The 20,358-nt window shown below is 45.7% G+C and overlaps 1 protein-coding gene and 1 long non-coding RNA gene across 6 annotated transcripts in view; one reads left to right on the top strand and one right to left on the bottom strand.

Annotated features, from left to right (window-relative positions):
- Nucleotides 1-20,358, top strand: part of AUTS2 (activator of transcription and developmental regulator AUTS2) — a 1,206,381-nt gene that overhangs the window by 988,307 nt on the left and 197,716 nt on the right. The gene's annotated exons all lie outside the window — the stretch shown is intronic.
- On the bottom strand, nucleotides 4,395-19,555 carry LOC140710605 (uncharacterized). The gene is made up of 3 exons (XR_012091693.1): nucleotides 19,246-19,555; nucleotides 18,820-18,933; nucleotides 4,395-4,492 (listed from the first exon to the last, which is right to left on the bottom strand). It is a non-coding gene; the product is annotated as an uncharacterized lncRNA (long non-coding RNA).

The following is a 20,358-nucleotide window of genomic DNA, read 5'->3' as shown; positions in this document are numbered from 1 at the left end:
TTCACTTAGAGGAACAATGTTTTAGAAGGATTCCAAAAATAGGAATAAGTGCAGTCCTTTTTCTCTAGATTGGCATTTTCTGAAATGTTTCCTGAAATAGTCTTTTCATAATATATTAATAGATGCCACTAGGATAAAGGATTTTGTTTGAAAATTGTTGGATTAGATCAAATTAAGCAAAGCAGGTGGAGAAGGTAATAATATGCTGTGTTTACCGAACAGCTTTGACCACAGAACACCTAGGAACATTTCATAGGTCCCTTGGAACACAGTTTGGGAAGTACTACTCTGGAGGATCTGGAGTAAGACAAACCAGCAGAAAACCAGAGTTAGCCTTTCCGGTATTCCAGTTTAGAACAGCACCATACACTCTGCAGACAGAGGCTCTGATAACCCTGTGACACCGTTGCCAGGACTTTTGAATGAATGAGTAGAAAAATAATATTATTTAGTGTGCTATGTGTTGTTTTGCTTATGTAGATCCTTGGGAGAAATAACACTCTGATTGCAGAGTTAGGAATAATTGAGCCTTTTTTGAAGAGTTGGTTTTCCTTTATCTTGGAACCCCCATGAACTGTGCAACTGCTTAGGTTCCCGTCATCACCGTGGCTGCTGGAAGCCTAGAGCCAGCTTGCTGGCCCATCTGTTATAAATAAGTGGTTAAGGGATGGGCAGACTTCATTCCCATCTCCACTGTGCATACCCACATTGTTTATTTTTCCTTCTCTTCTACCAGTAATTTTAAAAATCCTCCCCCCTCCCTGATATCTTTTAAAGGTACCCTAAATCCTTTTGGTCCTTTAAGGTACCTTAAATCCTTTGGTGTAGGGATTATGTAAGTGATACACAACATTATCTGTTACCAGTCTTAGCTACTTAATTGATAAATTGGCATTGGCTTGTCTGCGATTATTGTCATTTGGGGTTGATCAACAAGGTTGATAAGCAGCAGTTGATGTATAGCCACAGCTGTGGCAGCAGTTTCTTAGTTTCAGAACATACCATGTTTTTTGTCCGGAGACTCTCTAATCACTGAAACATGAAAACAATTTACTGAGCCATGTTTTTTTCCCCAACTATGGCAACATCATAAAGCATTTTTGTCCATATGTGTTTTGTCCTCAGTAGATTCCTAGTAGAATATGAAAATAATTTGCAGAAGATATCCTAGAAAGTTACAGCTAAAAGGGACCTTAAAGATCATCTAGTCTAGACATAGCAAATAGGTTTCGATTGTCCTGCTATCTATAGTTTGTTAGGTGGCTGCCTGGAGGCTTGTATTGAAGATTCTGGGCCATGAAGGCATCAAAGGCTAAATCAATTAGTGATGTCTGCCATGAGCATGGCATGAAGGCGAGGAAGTGTGCACGCTGCACATTTTCTATCCCTACTTTCTCCCTTTTGACCAATGAAGTTACCTGAGACAGAGGTGGCACTAGAAATCACATGTCTATTCTAAGTCCAGGACTCTTTGTAACCCCATCTTGCTGAAGTAATTGTTTTTCTTCCAACTATAAAAGTTAGTAAACTAGAGCACCAAGACAATATGCTTCTCCTAGATTTGCCACTGAGTTCACTGTAAAGTGAATTACAAAACCTAGAATCACTCCCCCTCTTCACTATTTTTCCCAACTTCTGATATAGTTAAGGAATGAGGCCTGTTCTATACTGGGAGCTACCCAAATTTTTTCTTGTCTATACTTAGCCATATTATCATGGTTTTGTTTTTTTAAATTAAGACCGTTTTGGTAAGACATCCTCTCCAGAAAGTTCATTTTCCCTGGGTCCTTCTTTGGTTAAGGATGTTGCTAGCTATAGCCAAACCAACAGGTCTAAGATGCCTAAGTTATATTCTCTTTTCTTTTTTCTTCTTCTTCTTTTTTTTTTTTTTAGAAACAGGGTCTCCCTGCATTGCCCAGGTTGGAGTGGTGCAGTGGTGCGATCATGGCTTACTGTAGCCTCAACCTCCCCGGGCTCAGGTGATCCTCCCACCTCAGCCTCTCAAATAGTTGGGATTACAGGCACATGCCACCACACCTGGCTAATTTTTGTTTTTTTTAGTAGAGACAGGGTTTCACCATGTTGCCCAGGCTGGTCTCAAACTCTGGGCTCAAGCAATCCACCCATCTCGGCCTCCACAAGTGTTGAGATTGCAGGCATGAGTCATCATGCCCAGCCTTATATTCTGTTTCCTTAAAAAAAAAAAAAAAAAAAAAAAAAAAAAAGATGAAGGGAGGAACATTTTAGAAAAATCAAGTTAGGCAACTTTGCTGTCTCAGTATGCAATGCTGAGAAGTGTCACTTTAACAGATTTAATCCTTTCAAATAATAATTCAAATGAAATTGAGATGAACAGTTTGGTTCTTAAGGACTGTTTCTCTTGAGACAATTGGATTCTTTTTTCTAAGCAATTAATTTGCTAATAAAAAAAAAAAGTAATGGTGCTGCCCTGTTCCTTATTTGCTTTATTTCATGAGAAATCAGGTTGGCAATCTTTTTCGCATATTTACCCATAGAACATTCCATTCCATCTCCTTCAGTGCTAGAGATGTGGGTTTCAAGCCTACCCTGCCCAGGGATAGGACAGAGCAGGTGCAATTAATAAACCATCTTTTCAAGCCTTCCTTCCAGTGGTTTGTAGACTGCTTTCTCCTGACATGAGTCAAGCTATTTAATGTGATGGAATTCATCTTGTAAGGCTCTCTCCATTCAGGCTAAGTGATTGAATTCGCAATTCCTCTGATTTAGTGCCTCGTTTGTCACTTTCTTGAGGAGAGGTTTTTGGACCCATTTAGCTGGGAGATTGGCTGGAGTAGGAAGTCGGGGAGAATCTGCCCCTAAGCCACCATTTCTTTTCACTTCAAACATGATTCATAATCAGTCTGGAAGAAGCAGGAAGATAGAGGATGACCAACTGCTCTAAGAAGCAGGCTGCTGTGAAGTCGATTACATTCGCAGGAGAGCCTCTGAGATGTCTTTGAGGCCAGGATACAGACCCTCTAGAAGCCAGCCATTCTAGCCACTTGGGGCTCCACAACACAGTGCCTTCGAAAGTAACCAGCTCTGACTTGGTGGCATGCACTGGGCCTCAAAGCACATTCCCATCTCTTATCATTCAGTAGCCCAGTGCCAATTAGAGTAGACGTACTAGACAGTTTCACTCTTGCAACCCTGAAACAGTGGAGTTTCAGGGCTGAAAGCCAGTCTGACTTCATCCTGACCTTCAGCTATGCAGATGTGCCCTGTGCTGTAGCGTGGCTGCCTGCTGAATGGGAATGGGGTAGGTGTGCTTCTCCCAGCATCATTGACATTCCAGGAGGCTGCTTCCTGCTGATCCTCCCCCTCACCAGGTACCACGTTTCCTATTAGTTCTCCAGGAAGGAAGGCAGGTCAAAAGGGTGGATGAAGTAGGTCAGAAAGAGGGCAGTCTCTAATAGGAGGGGACACAGACTTATTTACTGGTAGGAATTTTCTCCTGTGGAAAAAGAGTTCCAAATTCAGCCTCAGGATACAAGCCCCACCTCTGAAGGTGCGTAGGCCATGAGGGCTGCAGCTGCAGGTCTTCTGCTTGTCAACCTTTTGCTCTTGAGCCAGACACACCAGACTTCCTGCAGAATTGCTTGGGTGTGCAGGGTGTTCAGGTTTTTAATTGAAAAAGACATTTTTTCTTGAGAAAATGGGAACACTACAAACCTTCAAGGCAAATGGAAGAACAAACAGATGTTCCAGTGTCTAGGCCTAGAACAGGAAGTTTTACTTTGTGTTTAACAGATACGACAGGATTTGCTGACGAACTTTAAAGGAGCCCAGGAGTCCACTATAAGTGTATTTAAAGTTTTGTTTGTGTGCTTGTGCATTTGCCTCAGAAGAAAGTTCTTCGCTTTCATCAGATTTTCAAACAGAATCTGTAACCAAAAAAAATAGTTGAGGCTGGGTGTGGTGGCCCATACCTGTAATCCCAGCACTTTGGGAGGCCAAGACAGGAGGATCGCTTGAGGCCAGGAGTTTGAAGCTAGCCCGGACAACCCAGTGGGACCCCTTTGCTTCAAAAAAATTTTAAAAATAAGGCTGGGCACGGTGGCTCACGCTTGTAATCCCAGCAATGAGGTGGGCAGATCACCTGAGGTCAGGAGTTCGAGACCAGCCTGACCAACGTGGTGAAACCCCGTCTCTACTAAAAATACAAAACAGCCCAGCATGGTGGCTCATGCCTGGTATCCCAGCTACTCCAGAGGCTGAGGCAGGAGAATCACTTGAACCCAGGAGGCGGAGGTTGCAGTGAGCCGAGATTGCACCATTGCACTCCAGCCTGGACAAGAAGAGCAAAACTCCGTCTCAAAAAATAATCAAATCAAATCAAATAATTAGCTGGGTATGATGGCATTTGCCTATAGGCCCAGCTGCTCAGGAGGCTGAGGTAGGAGGATCGCTTGAGCCAGTGAGTTCCAGGCTATGATTGCACCACTGCATTCCAACTTGAGCAACCTCCAACCTGTTTCAAAGAAAAAAAAAATGTTGAGATTCATTGGGCTCTTAAACAGAGACTAACTATGCACAAGTCACTTTGATAATGTATGCTGTTTGTTACCCACCACAGTACTTTCACTCACCTGACCCCCTTCTCCCCACCCAACCTTAGCCTTAACAAGGGACAGACCTGGTTCCTAGTAAGCCATGTTTCCATTCACCAAGGTTTGGGGAGCCTTCCAGGAGTATAAAAGAGACTCTGCTGTCACTTTTATTTCATCTTAATTATGGCATTTTTTTAATGTGGTGTAGTTGACTTATGTCTAAATTCCTTTACATTTTATATTGTTCACACAGTAAAAAAATGTCTATTTTACCATTCCCCATTCTAATTTTTCATCATTTAGTCAAAGGTGGGGCCAAAATTGAGCTTTGGCCTATGTATAGTAAGGTTTTGTTTCATTTTGGTTTGTTTTCTTTCAACCAGAAGAATAAAATCAGAATTTTAGAGCTTGTCTTACTCAACCCACTTTTTTTTAACCAGAAATGTTAAGTCATTTTTTCAAGGTCAAACATCTAGTTGGTAGTAGAGGTAATGAGTTGTTTTATTCTTTGCTCTTATCGAAGAAAGGAAATTATAGAATTAATGGAATTTTATGAAGTTGGGGGTTTTCTTTATCGTTATCATTAAAAGAAGGCAGTGTGGTTTTATGAAAGCCTCACACAAGCTGTCTTCTCAGCCCTTTTCAGACCCACAGTCTTTCCTCTATCCAACTCCTCTCCCTTCTCCCGGGCCCCAACCCTTCCTTCCACATCAAGCTGAGTATACAAAGCATCCCATATTTCAGGCTGAGGCCTATGGAGTCCCACTGGACCCTCAGGCAGCCTGCATTCTCCGACTTGAATGGCTGCACGTAGAGAGTATGTATATTTGTTCAGAGCTCTTGCTTTAAGTTACCCCTTCCCACCATGTTGCCCAAAGAAATAGGAAGGTCAGGGGAAAAGGAAAGGAAAAATACCACAGGTATTCTCCCCTCTGGGGAAGCTTGGGACTCACCACTTCACAGAATTCAAGGTATAGAATCATCTTTTCATTTAGCAGAAAGCTGCAGAGTGTGGGCAGAATGCTGAGTTTTGTTAATGAATTGCTGTTCATTTCCCTCTTCATCGTTCTTAGTAGCTTTTAGAAAATGTGTCTGCTTTTGACTTGAGCCTTCGACAAGGCCAGAGATGTTTCTACAGAGAGCCCTTTTCTTGCGAATAAGAACTCCTTTCACTTTTGTTCATATTGTCCCACCATGTTGCTGCCTTTAAAAAAAAATGTGTTGTATATATAACCTAGATTATGTCCCTATAAAGTGAGTTTGTAACGACTCCCTCATGAGCTTAGCAAAAGTATGTCTAGACAATTTTTTTTGGCTTTTCCTCCCAAACTTCTTTGGGTTAAAAATAGGGAAGGATTTGTTTTAATACAGTGTAGTACTGTATCTTTAACCTTTTGTCCAAACGCATATTGCCTGTTTAATTTTTATTTAGAGAAAGTGTGTAACTTATAAACCTGCTCACTCAGACCTTGGGGCCGCCCCTGGCTGGTCTTCCTGCTGCCCGTGGATTAGCCAAGTCTCCAGAAGTGTTTTACAGGAAGCTTAGGCAGAGGGAAGCACTTAATTATTATCCAAATTTTTCCCTTTAGTTAAGTCTTACGGTAAGATATCCCAGAGATTATATTTTTAGCAACCACTTTAAAGAGACTGGGGAGATTAATTTAAAATTGATAATCGCATGGCAGCACCACAGCCTAACAAGCTCAAGGTCTGCCTTGTGGAGCTGGCTGCTCTCTGGGGACCCCAGTTCAATTCTCTTTGCTGCCAGTAGAAATCAGAAATCACAAGCGCAGTGATTAGCAGTGAATTCCCTGATCTCCCTGCCCCAGGCAGAGAGAGAGGGGGCCTGTTTTCTAAGTCGCCGGTCGTTAACTCTTTCATGGGAGGGGCGGAGGCAGAGGAAGTGATTCATGGGTGTGAGGTGGGGCCTAGTAATCTACACCTTTACAGAAACTGCCCAGGTAATGCTGAGAGTCACCAGCTTTAGGAGCCTCTGTTGTGGGGGGAGTAGTGGAGAGTGAGTGAAGAAAGAGCCTTTTGGGCCCATCCAAGGCTGCCCTCCAGGCACCATGACCGCTGAGACCCGCACCGCACAGCTCAGGCCTCTGCCGAGCAACTCTGTCCATCTGGGCGAGCCTTTCTTTGTGGAAGAAAGCAAAAACGCCTGCCTTCTGCCCCTCTTCCAGCTTTCCTCTTTTAAAAATGGCCTCTGGCTACCAAGTGGACGATTATGGATAGCTCTGTAGAGCAGCGGTAAGCAGTGTTAATTAGCTGCAGGATATCAGAAACAAAAATGAAAATATTTTCCCTGCGGGCCAAACAAAATTAATTTTAAAAATTAATGTAAACCACTAATGCTGCAAGTGCCCCCATTAAATTCCGGGACTGTGACATGTACAATGCTATATTTTTGCCGTTGAATTTGCTATCTAAGAGGTGTTCATTGTTTGTTACGGTGTGAAAAGCTGTTTTCCTCCAGATAAGCTTGTTCATTAGGAAACTGGATCTCTGCCACCACCCTGTTTCTTCGCACTGAAGTAATGCCCTGTAGCATAAATGTAGACAGCCGCTCTGCATTTAATATCAGAAATGTAAATCAAAAGCGTCCAGTCTGGTTTTAAATGGCTTCAGTCTTTCCCAGGGTGAAATCTGGGGAAACAAATTCTTCTCTATGCAGCTTCTGACACCACTGCTTTAGCAGACAGGCCCTGAAAGCAGGCTGATAATTATTAAACAAAGTATCTTGTTTCCCACTGAGGTCTCCGGATCGCTCTGTCATGAGACTGGATTTATTTCTAGGGTTTCATTCACGCTGTGACAGCTTGGGATTTATAAGTTCTGTGTTTTAATTTCAGGCAGAAATGAAACTGGTCAAATGCAATTTGGGAGGGGGAACAACCCTTGATAAAAGGTCTGTGCATCCTAATGCCTAAATACAGAGCTGGAATAAAGAAGGCATCTTGGGTGGCAGGCTGCGACTTCAGCCACAGCCACCAGCGAACTTGAGCCAGCCCTGGGGGCAGTACAGAGACAGGCCCAGAACGCCATGCTTAGGGCAGCCCCAGAGCACCCCTTCACACCACAGGCCCCTGTTCCAGGGAGGCGAATGCTGGCCTTGCTCTGAAGAAGGAAGGGGGCGGCAAACAGGAGGAATCCCTCGTCCTGCCAGCCAGGAAGGGCGTGTGCTGGGGCAGTGACTGAAAACTTCAGTGTTTCTCTGGCTCTGTCTTCGTTCCAGAAGCTCTGGTACACAGGTGTTGCCTGGCCTCACCCAGCCAGGAGCACGTAGGTTCTCCTTGCGCCTCTGCACCCTGCTTTTCAAGGTGTTGAGTAAGCTCAGTGTCTGATTTCTTTTTTTCAAAGGGAAACCAAAATTACTAACTCCTCTGACATCCTTTTTGGCTCCTATTTACTTATTTAGCAAGGATCTAATTCAGCACTATTTCAAATCTGAGGGGTGCGTTGGTAACCAGTTGGGAGCTGAGAGAAAACCTGATTGGCAGTAAGCTCATTTCCATAGAAACAGGCCAGTTAAGATGCTGTGTGAAAAAGGAGTGGAGAGCCTTGACCAGTCAACTTTTGAGGGTCCTGCAGGGGGCAAACTGTCCCTGCCCTGCTGTGGAAACAGCTGGACTGACACACAGAAAGGAGGCTCTAGTCCTCTGCGGGGCGCTGTGGCTTTCTGTGGGGCTGCTGGTGTTCTCTTGTGCTCAGAGCACTTTACAACACAGGCCTGAAACACACCAGGAAGGTTGCAAGAGCTACACTCCCCCTCCTCTTCCAGAATCCCCATTTGACTAACCGAGAAACTGAGGTTCTCATTAATGACTTTTCTGCCAAAAGAGGCACAAACCAAAGGACTCATTCCGAGGGGCCCATCAGATGTTGCGATGTGAGAGGCTTCTAGTCGGTCATACGGATCGCATATATTAACACAGGAACCCATCTGCCGTCACCACGGTGACCACAGGTCCTGGTTTGCCTCAAACAGCCCCAGTTTATGCCTGCTGTAGTTGTTAACAGTGGATATCTTCACTCTTAAAAGTATCCGAGTTTGAATTCTGTGGGATATGATCACCCTCGCTATTACCCACAATCTAGCCAGTTTGTTCAAGGCAAATAACCCCTAATGGACCCAGTGAATTAGAATCTCTTGTTTAAAAGTTGTAGACGGCTACATGTGGGACAAAAGCAATGAAATAAAGTTTTATTTATTTAGGAGACAGTGTCTTGCTCTGTCACCCAGACTGGAGTGCAGTGGTGCGATCTCAGCTCACTGCAGCCTCTACCTCCCGGGTTCAAGCTATTCTCCTGCCTCAGTCCCCCAAGTAGCTGGGATTACAAGCATGTGCCACCATAAATAAAAAAATAGCTGGCTGATTTTTGTATTTTTAGTACAGACGGAGTTTCACCTTGTTGGCCAGGCTGGTCTCGAACTTCTGACCTCAAGTGATCCTCCTGCCTCAGCCTCCCAAAGTGCTGGGATTACAGGCGTGAGCCACTGCGCCCAGCCAAAATAAAGTTTTAAAACACTTGAAACAGTGCTACATGGTGTTTGTATCCTATGTACAAATATAGCAAAAGTATAAATACCATACTGTGCATGATAAATATCAAATTGGTGAGTGTGTGCCCTGCGGGGAGATATCTGAAATATATATTTCTCAAGCTATATGGTGGCTTTACAGGTTTTCCTTACATGTATTCTCATGTTATCCTATACTTTTCCTGTAGTCCAAAAATATTTCATAATTTAAAAAGAAGAAAGCAGACCTTCAGGATAATTCTGATTAGGCCGATGGAGAATGTTTCATTACAGTAGGGGAGTATATTTGTTTGGGTGCATGTAAGGAAGGGAAGGATTCTATTTAGGATTAAACATCTCAAGAACTGCTCCAGGAAATGATGTGATTGGGAGCATGACTGAAGCTTTGCATTGTAGTCTGGGATAGAACTGGTAGACAGGCACTCCAGAAAGCACGGGATGCCTGCCCATTGCATTGATGTTTCTCGAGTTCTCAACACTAAGGCTTGCATCCTGAACTCTGGTGTGGGAAAGCTAGCTGCATATTTGCATTCTGGGTGGATTTGCCTCCGGAGAGGCTGCTGTTCAGTCCCATTCAGTTTGACACTTACTGTTCCTGTCCTTGAGGTCAGCACTTGTCCACAGATTTTCCTGATTTCTCTATTTTACTCTTCCTCCAACAATTAAAACTTTCTCTTCACTACTTGCAGGAAACAGAGGAAGGAGGCACACAGTGTGATACACAGTCTTAGGTTGATGTCTGTTTTCAAACATATTTTTGGAATCTCCATTTGAGTAGTTTAGGTCTAATTCCAGTCATACCAACTGGCTTATAAAAGCCACCAGGAATGGGTAAAATTGCCTCAGAATGGGAAGGGAACAGCATTCCATATGGCAAGGGATTTTTCTTTTTTCCTTTTTGAGACAGAATCTTGCTCTGTTACCAGGCTGGAATGCAGTGATGCCATCACGGCTCACTGCAGCATCAACCCCCGGGGCTCAAACAACCCTCCCACCTCTGCCTCCCGAGGAGCTGGAACGACAGGCACACACCACCATGCCCAGCTGATTTTTTAACTTTTTGTAGAGATAGGGTCTCACTATGCTGCTCAGGCTGTTCCTGATTTCTTGGGCTCGGGAGATTCTCCCATCCCAGCCTCCCGGAGTATTGGAATGACAGGCATGAGCCACCACGCCTGCCCAGGAAGGGATTTTTCAAGAGGAAATGAGACAGAAAGAGTTCAGACTGAGTACACATCTTTCTCTACCCTTAATGATGTTTGTTAGCACTGCATCACCTGGCCTAGATGGTCCTTGGCAACTAGGTGATGGATCTGAGTATTTCACACTGCAGTACCTGTATACAGGTGATCTGTATACAGCAAGTGATTCCTATAAGCTCCTTGACAATAACAGCAATAATAACCTTTACTCAGCATATGCTGCATCCCAGGCACTTCAGTGCAGCACTCTATATGACTTTCTGTCTTCCATCCTCACAGTCACCCTTTGAGGTGGGTATTAAGAGGAACCATATAAAACTGCCATTTTTGTAGGTCAAAAACAGTCAAATATTGGTAATTGTATGTGGTCAAATCTAATAATCTTTTTGTAATCAAAAACAGTCAAATATTAGCAGTCCTGTATGGTTCAATCTGATCATCTTATTGTATTTGTTTTGCAAATAGAGAAATTCAGACATTGAAACTTGCTCAAAGTCCACCCATCTAGCAGGTGCCAGAACTGGAATTTGAACAAGGCAGTCCCCTCCACACCCTCACACTGAACTGCCGCACCATGCTATCTCCTTGAGTGGAAGGAAAAGGCATGTTTTTGTGGCCTAGGTATTCAAATAGGTTCTTCAACAACATCTCGGCCAACTTTGAGATCAAAGATGGTTGATCAGATGAATCAAATGTTTCGTGGAGTCTTGGGTTACACTCGTAATGCTCTGTTTAAAAGGAATGATAAGTAGTGAGCACACCAGAAATCTGGAAGATGGAAAATCTCTCTTTAGGATCTCTGCTCCTCTCTCGAGCAAAGAAAGAAATCGGTGTGGTGCCAGCAGAGGTGTTCTCAGCAGGACCTGGCCCATTAAATGAAAGACTTCCATGCTGAGCCAATCAAGAGAGACCTGGACAAAAATCAGACTCTTTCCTGCCCTGGAAACCCATGCCTTGAATCTGTAATTCATCTGTTAAATCAAGTGTGCAGCCGGTGGTTTAGCACAGAGGGGGATGACGGGGAAGGGAAGAGAGAGGGGCAGGAGCTGCAGCACTTGAATTTCCAGCATCAGAGTCCAGTTAGGGAAAAGAAACAGGGCTGTGATAGCTTCTTGGACCTTATGTTTCCAGCAAAGAGAAAGCAGCAGGAAAGATTTTTGCAAACAGATGAGCTGGTGGAAGGTATTAGAACAATGGCGGAAGAGGCAGGGACCCCAGGGGCTGAACAAAACACAGTTCCGCTGTTGCCTTTCAACAAGACTGAATAAAGTTTAGGATTTTTTTTTTTTATGGGACTTGTAGCCGTTTTTAAACTTTCATTTTTCATAATGTCACAGATAATCTTTTTATCTATTATCCACTGGCTCTTTTCTGAGAGGCATTTGCATCAAATAGTGCTGCACAGATCATGACTGTCTCTAGTGGGGAAAGCAGCTTGAAATGAAAGGTTATTCACTCCCTCTGCTTTCGCTGGCTTTGTTCTTGATTCTCACACATTTTTTTACATCTGAATTCGGGTATTTCTGGAGTTTTTCTTTAGAAACCCTTCCATTCTGAGATCTAAGCATATTCAGACTCCGATCTATATATCAGGGGTTACAAAGCTTATGCCTACTGAAAGTGAAGCATGTACTTTGAAACACGTTGGATGCCCCATGGTTTCCAAAATCCCTTCAGAGCATTTCCTACAGAGGCAGCAACCATAAAAAGCGGCCACTCACACAGTGGGGGCCCTTTCCCTAGCACTGGCCTCCCGGTGGCAGTGGAGCAGTGGCCTTCCAAGCATGCACTGCGAGACATGAGTGGGGCAATCTGCTGCTTCCAACTGCAGGGAGAACGGGTCTGCAGAATGAATTCTCTTTCTCCACTCCTCCCATGTGGGGAACAAACGAGAGCCCTCCCGGCGGGGAGAAGCGGGGCTACAGGAGAGCATGGTGGAAAACCCAGGAGCCGCCTGAGCTAACAGGGAATCAAAAATGACCTTTTTGTGTGCAAAACCCCCTGGGAAAAAAAAAAACAAAACTAGAAAGTCATGGGGAAATGGCCAGGTGTGGTGGCTCACACCTATAATCCTAGCATTTTGGGAGGCTGAGGTGGGCAGATCACTTGAGGTCAGGAGTACACACACACACACACACACACACAAATGCAAAAACAAGCTCCTGGCCACTGTTCTCTGAGGTCACTACTAACCTGGGTGCACTTGTCTGAGACCAAGTTCTGGGCACAGCTGGAACACTGAAGTCATTGTGGCCACTCAGGCCTCACTTCTGCAGACCACTCTCCCTCCTCCTGGCGGGGGAAGGAAAGTTTCTGGGCTTTGTGAGAGGGAATAGCAGGAGTGTCTGAGTGGGGAACAGCCGAGGAGAAAGCCGGAGCGGATGATGCTGGCCAACATGGCAAAACCCCATCTCTACTAAATATACAAAAATTAGCTGGACGTGGTGGCACGTACCTGTAATCCCAGCTACTTGGAAGGCTGAGGCAGGAGAATAGCTTGAACCTGGGAGGCGGAGGTTGCAATAAGCTGAGATCATGCCACTGCACTCTAGCCTGGGCAATAGAATGAGACTCTGTCTCAAAAAAATAAAAATAAAAAAAGACAAGAAATAAAGAAAAAGAAAGTCGTGGGGATATGACTGATAGTTTCTGTTCAGCTTCTATTATCGTTTCTTAACTCATCACCCCAAGCTCCAGGGGGACTCTGGGGGAAGGCTGAGACCAGGTTTGTTCTCAGGCCTGCCTGACAAAGCTCCTCAGGAAAGCATCATCCGCTCCAGCTTTCTCCTCGGCTGTTCCCCACTCACACACTCCTGCCATGCCCTCACAAAGCCCAGAAACCTTTCTTCCCCCGCCAGGAGGAGGGAGAGTGGTCTGCAGAGGTGAGGCCTGAGTGGCCACAATGACTTCAGTGTTCCAGCTGTGCCCAGAACTTGGTCTCAGACAAGTGCAGCCAGGTTAGTAGTGACCTCAGAGAACAGTGGCCAGGAGCTTGTTTTTGCATTTGTGTGTGTGTGTGTATGTATGTGTATATATATGTGTGTATGTGTGTGTGTGTGTATGTGTATATACATAAAATAAGGAGGCACTGGCCCCCAAAGAAGTACTGACAACCACCTCTGGTTAGAGGGCAGTTCTTTGCAGCTTTTGATGACAACCTGCGAGGAGAGAATATTGCTCTCAATTGTTCAAGAAACTGAAAGCTTAGAGAGGTTGAAGCGATTTGCCAAGTTCACGGGCTGGTGACGGAGTGGGCCTCAGAACTCAGATCTTTCTGACTCAAACTGCCTTGTTCTTACCATCCCCTATCTCCCTAGAGGTTGTTAGAACTTTTGGGGGCATACTGTTCCTTTATTTTAGAAACTCTTTGGATATAGGGTAGTGGTTGAAGCAGCTCTGAGGATCTGTTTTGAAGAGAAGGGTAGCATTGTTAGACTAGTAGGGTTATTTCCTCTTCCCAAGCTTGTCCCTCCAGACCTTTGAGCCGGTCATCATAATTTTATATTTTATGACCGAAAAGAAACTTCTGTTAAATCATAAATACACTAAAAGCCCTGTATCTCTTTGAGCCTGGAAATCTCCCAGCGATGTGGCAGGAATGTAGAAACAGTCTGAGTTGTCAACAAAACGTGACAGATTTCCCAGTTGTAACAAACATACGTGTAGTTGTGAATGGAAAACTCTCCCAATAATCAAAATAATGGCCTTTTTCCGTGTTGTTTTCCTCGTTTACCGTAGCTGTTCTTTCAGAGTGCCATCAGTTTCAAATGTGTCATTATATCGATATTTGTACACTTCTAGTAAGCAGAGTGCCCACCACATTATTTTTATTTAACTTTCTCCAGGGTTAAAGGAACTTGTAGTTCAGGTGTCATCTTTCAGATTTACAGTTTTACCTAGATTGGCAACATGGGGTGGCAAAGCGCTTGGAACTAAGACACAAAAGTTGGTTCCAGTCCTGGCCTGCCTCTAACTGTGTGTGACTTGAGTAAGACTCAGGAAGAGAGGCTGCTGATACCCACCGCACCTGCCCCCACCCCAGATTGGTTCCAAGGCAAATGTGAAAGATTAGGTGCTCCTGAATGTGCCATCAGATGTGGTGTGACACAGCCCATTTGTGTGTGCCTGTTTCAAAGCTTTTGGTTCATAGGCCATACTGCCCGCTTTGCTGGAGGAAAGTTCCAAGACCCACACCAGGCTACTCCTTGACAGGAAGCTTTTGTTCCTAGCAACGGGTTTACCAACTGTTTGTTTGTTTGTTTTGAGACAGGGTCTCACTCTGTCCCCCAGGCTGGAGTGCAGTGGTACGATCTCAGCTCACTGCAACCTCCACCTCCCAGGTTCAAGCGATTCTCCTGCCTCGGCCTCCCAGGTAGCTGGGATTACAGGCGCTGGCCACCATGCCTGGCTAATTTATATATTTTTAGTAGAGATGGGGTTTCACCATGTTGGCTAGGCTGGTCTCAAACTCCTGACCTCAAGTGATTCTCCTGCCTCATCCTCCCAAAGTGCTGGGGTTACAGGCATGAGCCACCCCGCCCACCCCCACTCTCTTCTTAATATGCTTCATGTGTTTGTTTATGCTTCCCCCACCTGCAACATACTTTGTAGTCTACGCATGTGTCAGGGCTATTTGCTGGTCTCTTTTCTCTCACCCTGATCTGGCTGTGAGCAGATAATCCCCCATTCCTCAGTTTGGCTGGTACTGCAGTTGGCACAGATCTCCAAACTCTGCAGCCACCAGACATGTAGAAACAAACCTCTAGGCTTCCCAGGAGGCTCACAGATTGCCTCATGGCTCAGCCCTCAATAGAGATGATCATCTATAAAAATAATAACAAACAATGTTGCTGGTTATAAATGAAATATACGCTCAATGGAAATGGTAGTCTATAAAATTAGAAAATTATGCTGTTATAAATGCAATATAGCAATATATATCCATTGTAAAAATGTAGAAAATTTAATACATATTAAGAAAAAATATTCACATTTGCCATCGATATATATTTTACATATGTGTATGTTTTTTCAGTATGACACATCAAAGAAAGGGCAGAATCTTTCTTCTCTTAGCCTTTTGTCATGAGCAATGCAGTGTTAAGTTTAGGGAAGGAATTGGGTTCTGGAGCCAAACTGCCCAGGTTTTAATTCCGCTCTGTCACTTGCTAGTTGTGCAATACTGCTTTTTTGTTTGGTTTGGTTTATTTTATCTTTTTTTTTTTTTTTTTTTTGAGATGGAATCTTGCCCTGTTGACAGGCTGGAGTGCAGTGGCACAATCTTGGCTCACTGCAACCTCTGTCTCTGGGTTCAAACAACTCTCCTGCCTCAGCCTCCCAAGTAGCTGGATTACAAGCGTGTGCCACCATGCCCAGTTAATTTTTGTATTTTTAGTAGATATGAGGTTTCACCATGTTGGCCAAGCTGGTCTCGAACTCCTGACCTCAAATGATCCACCTGCCCTGTCCTCCCAAAGTGCTGGGATTACAGGCGTGACCACCACGCCCACTGCCTGCCTGTCTTTTACTGAAGTTGTAGATGTCCTCTTCACCTTTTCTCTGAATCCTACCCCTTCCCTACCCATGGTGACTCACAGGGTGCTTTGTATACAATAGGGGTGTCATTAATGTTTGTTGAACATAAATGAATTAAAATATAACATTCTAAAAGTGATTTCAAACTTTGGAATTTGGGTTTTAGTGTTTTTGTTTTTTCTTAGAGACAGTCTTGCTTTGTTGCCCAGGCTGTAGTGCAGTGCCACCATCTTGGCTCACTGCAGTCTCAAACATCTGGGATCAAGTGATCCTCTCACCTCTGTCTCCTGAGTAGCTGGGACTACAGGCACAAACCACCGTACTCAGCTACTTTTTTTCTTTTTTTTTCTTGTAGAGATGGTGTTTCACTATGTTGCCCAGGCTGGTCTTGAACTCCTAGCCTCAAGCGATTCTCCTGCCTCTGCCTCCCAAAGTGCTGGGATTACAGGCATGAACCACCATGCCTGACCTGACTTTGGACACGTTATTTGGCATTTATAATTCCACTTTCTCATCTACAAAATAGAGATAATAATAGTACCTACCTCATGGGGCTGTTTTGAGGAATTAACACAAATAAAGCACTTAGAATAATGCTTCGTGCTGTGCAGTAAGCACTCAATAATCTAAGTTGGTAATATTCCTGTTTTTATACCGTGTTTTAATAAATGTGAACATAACATTTTAAAATCAAGGAGCTATGATTTCATGCTCTGCACACTGCCTCAGTGGCATAAAGACTGGGACTGAAGCTGGGGCATCACCCCCTCTTTGGTTTCCCCTCTCCTAGGCCCTTACTCACATACACCTTGGAGAGCAGGTACAACCAAGAGGACCTGCATTTCAGTGATGTCCAAGGCCAAGGGACAAGGCCAGATTCTAGTCAGGTGATGATGGAATGAGAGCGTTCACTGCATGTGTCTTAATTAATGGAGATGATAAGGGGTCACCAAGCCCTATATATTTATAGTGCTTTATTTTTCATCCAAAAACACAAAGTGCTGTTTAGTCCCCACAACAATCAGGAAAGCGAGGAACTATTCTTCCCATTGAGGGGATGGGAAAGCGGAATCCCCTTGGTGGACGGGGCTGCAGGCTCAGGACTTGCTCCCCTCAAGCTGTTGTGATCTCACCACAGTCATGACCAGTCACTTGAACAGCTCCCATCTCCCCCAGAATGATTCTATAGAGAGGCAGGAGAGCCCTGGACCCTGAGCAGGAGGCTTTAGTCCAGGGGCCAGCAGCGCAAGCACAGCATCATAGAACATCGTAGAACATAGAACATTATTCTGCCCAGGGCAAAATAATGTGGGCTGCAGAGTCTGGCCCAGGCAGCTCTCAGTGTTGTGCTCACAAGTGTTGAGATGACTGGAGGATGGGGTCAGGCCAGTGATCCTCAAAGTTAGAAGAAGAATCCTATGCCTCAAACCTACTGACTTCCTTTCCAAACCCTCCCTAGAGGGCCTCTAACTGTGGCTGAGGGGAGGGGCGGCAATTTTTGATACACGGTGCAACTTGCCCACTTTGACTCTGACCTTTGCTCTGTCCCCTTCAGGTGACCCTGGCAAGTAGCTTTTTAGAGCAGTAGTTCTCAAACTTGAGTGTGTGCAGAATCCCCTGGGGTTGTGGGGGCAGGGCTTTGAAAATACAGATTGCTGGGCCCCACCCCAAGAGTTTCTGATACAGTAGCTCAGGGTTGGGCCCGAGAATTTGCTTTTCTGACATCTAAGTTCCTGGATGCTGCTAGTGGAGAGAACCAGTGATTTGATAGCATTAGTGAGCTGGCTCAATTCTCTGCTCAGGAAAGTGACAGGATGCCTCAAATGCTGAGTGCTACATATTCAAATTCCAAACACAAGGCAACTAGGATGGGAGCCCTTCTAGACTCTGTGTATTCAAGGACTAGGGAGAGGCTTAGCAGCTCTCAGCTCTCCTGGCACAGAGAGAGTTCTCTGAAGCTTGCTGTTCCTCTCTTCCCTACTTTGATAGTTTCCTCCATTTGTATGGGTGGAGGTTGCAAAAGCCAGAATAGACTCAGTGAGAGTGGGAGATGGGGGTGTGTTCACTTTTGATGACGAGCAGATGTGACAAGAAGCACTAAAATGGAGGGGGCAATAAGAATTATTACTAGCTGAGGCTGGGCACGGTGGCTCACACCTGTAATCCCAGCACTTTGGAAGGCAGAGGTGGGTAGATCACTTGAGGTCAGGAGTTCAAGACCAGCCTGACCAACGTGGAGAAACCCTGTCTCTACTAAAAACACAAAATTAGTCGAGTGTGGTGGCGCATGCCTCTAATCACAGCTACTTGGGAAGCTAAGGCAGAAGAATTGCTTGAACCTGGGAGGCGGAGGTTGCAGTGAGCCGAGATTGCACCATTGCACTCCAGCCTGGGCAACAAGACTGAAAATGTCTCAAAAAAAAAAAAAAAAGAATTATTACTAGTTGCTTTGTGGTCAGGATGTGCCAAGCTGGCATTGCAGCATCCGCTGTTAGGGGGCTTGGTGCTATTTGCAAGGGTGTCATCCTCAGCCACTGTTTTCTACGCCACCCCTCCAGGAATTCCTCTTCTGTGCACCTCCTTGGGCAAGGAGCGTTGAGGTGTGGTGGCTGACATTCAGGAATTACTGTGGAAGCTTGAGTTTGCATACCCACTCCGTTTCCTACTAACTAGCTCAGGGGCTGGGGAGTTTCTGAACTATGTTGGCATAGTTCAGAAACTTAATGTTTAAGTGTCTTAATGTATACGATAGAGATAATGCTGTCTGATTTACTGACCTCTCTGGTTGTGGGCTAGACACCAGAGTTGCAGAGTTCTCCGTGCACTGCTGTGCATTCCTGGGAGTGCCCCTGAGGGTGGAGCTCTCTGTAAGGAAGGCAGCCCCAAGGGCAGCGCTGTTCTCTGTAGAAAAAAGACTAGGAGTGAGGACACCCGGCGCCCAGGCCTAGCTTTTCCACCCACTCACCTTCACAGTTCCTTCATCCTTTCTGCTTCAGTTCCCTCCTCTGTAACATGAAGTTGGAGTAGACACTTCATTCAGAACATCTTCCGGCTGTAAATGGCTTGAGCCCATTGTCAACTGGAAGACACAGAGAGTGTGACGTCTAAAAACCCAAAGAGCAAAGAGCATTTCTTCCACCCACCCAGTCTGGAGAAGTGGGGCAGTTTCGTGGTTCCGGCACCGACACCGTCCCTTTCACACGGTTCTGAGCGGCGGGCTGCTTCAGGGCGGCCCTCCCTGCCCCTGCCTGGCCGGGATGGCAGAGCGGATCAGAAGCGGCGCGCGCTCTGCCTGCGCGCTCTGCCGCCGCAACCCGCGCCGCAGCCAATCCGCTGGTGCACTGCGGGTGACCTCCCCCGGGCCCGGGAATAAATTGTCAAGTTTCCCCACCGCGGGTGTCTTTGCTAGCCAGCGAGTTGCAGTCTTCTGGGCTAATTAGGAGACGGTCATGAGGAGCGAGGCGGGCTGGGGCGCTCCGCGGGCCGGGGCGGGGCTGGGGCGGGCGGCGCGCAGCTCCTGGGCCGAGGCATCCGCGAGCCGCGGGTAGATCGCTCGCGTCTGGTCGCCGCCTGGGAGCTCCCGCGGAGCCGGCTGCCAGGACTCGTTCCAGCTCCGGTGCGGGGTCGCCGGGGCGTCCAGAGGCGGCGGGTGGCGTGCTGGCAAGTTTCCCCGGCGCCTGCCAGTGCCCGCGAACCCACCTCGGAAGCCAGACCCGGGGAGGCAGAGGTAGAGGCCGGCTGGCCCCAGTCGTGGTGCCGTGCGGCTGCCTCCCTCGGACTTCCGTCTTGAGTCTCCTGAGGCTGGGAAGCAGCCGAATCTGCCCCCTGCCGTGGACGTACACTTCAAGACTTAAAATGCGTCCTGCCTGGAGACTTTGAACTTAGTCCTCTGGAAATGCGGAGACCGCTTCGGGTGGTTTGTTTTTGCATCCTCTTTGGCTAGGTTTGGCTTTGGGATTCTCTGGCTACCTGGATACGCCTTTCCTTTGTGGGTAAGTCTCTCGCGGATCGCAGCACCAGCAACCAACCCTGGGGCACACGAGCCTTTAAAACCCCCGAGCCTGGAGACGCATGGGGCTAGAGAAGAGGACCCAACTCCTGACCACGTAAGGACTCTGATTCCACCTTTCCTGTGATGGAGAGAAATATAATTTCATGGCAGAATTTTCTTGAAGCACATTGTCTGATAGGATTGGCAATTACTAACTAGGAAAATGAGTAGCAATTAGGAGTTCAGTAATAAATGGAAGTCTATTGTCCTAATTGAGTGGAATTACTGACTGGTAATGGCAACACTGAATTCTTCAGTTTAATTAAGAGTTTATATAATTATAGTGCACTTTTTATTTCTTGGGGGAGCCATGGGGTAGGAATTAAATAACCAGTGTGATGGTTAAGAAACCCATTTAATGGATAAGTAACCAATGAGTTGAAATGAATGTGGGTGCCTTGCTGAAGCAATCCAAACTTAGATGAATTTCTGATAAAGAGATGTAACAGCTTG

The sequence above is a fragment of the Chlorocebus sabaeus genome, chromosome 28, assembly GCF_047675955.1.
Source record: "Chlorocebus sabaeus isolate Y175 chromosome 28, mChlSab1.0.hap1, whole genome shotgun sequence".
NCBI classification, from domain to species: domain Eukaryota; kingdom Metazoa; phylum Chordata; class Mammalia; order Primates; family Cercopithecidae; genus Chlorocebus; species Chlorocebus sabaeus.
This window is presented reverse-complemented; position numbering and strand designations above follow the sequence as displayed.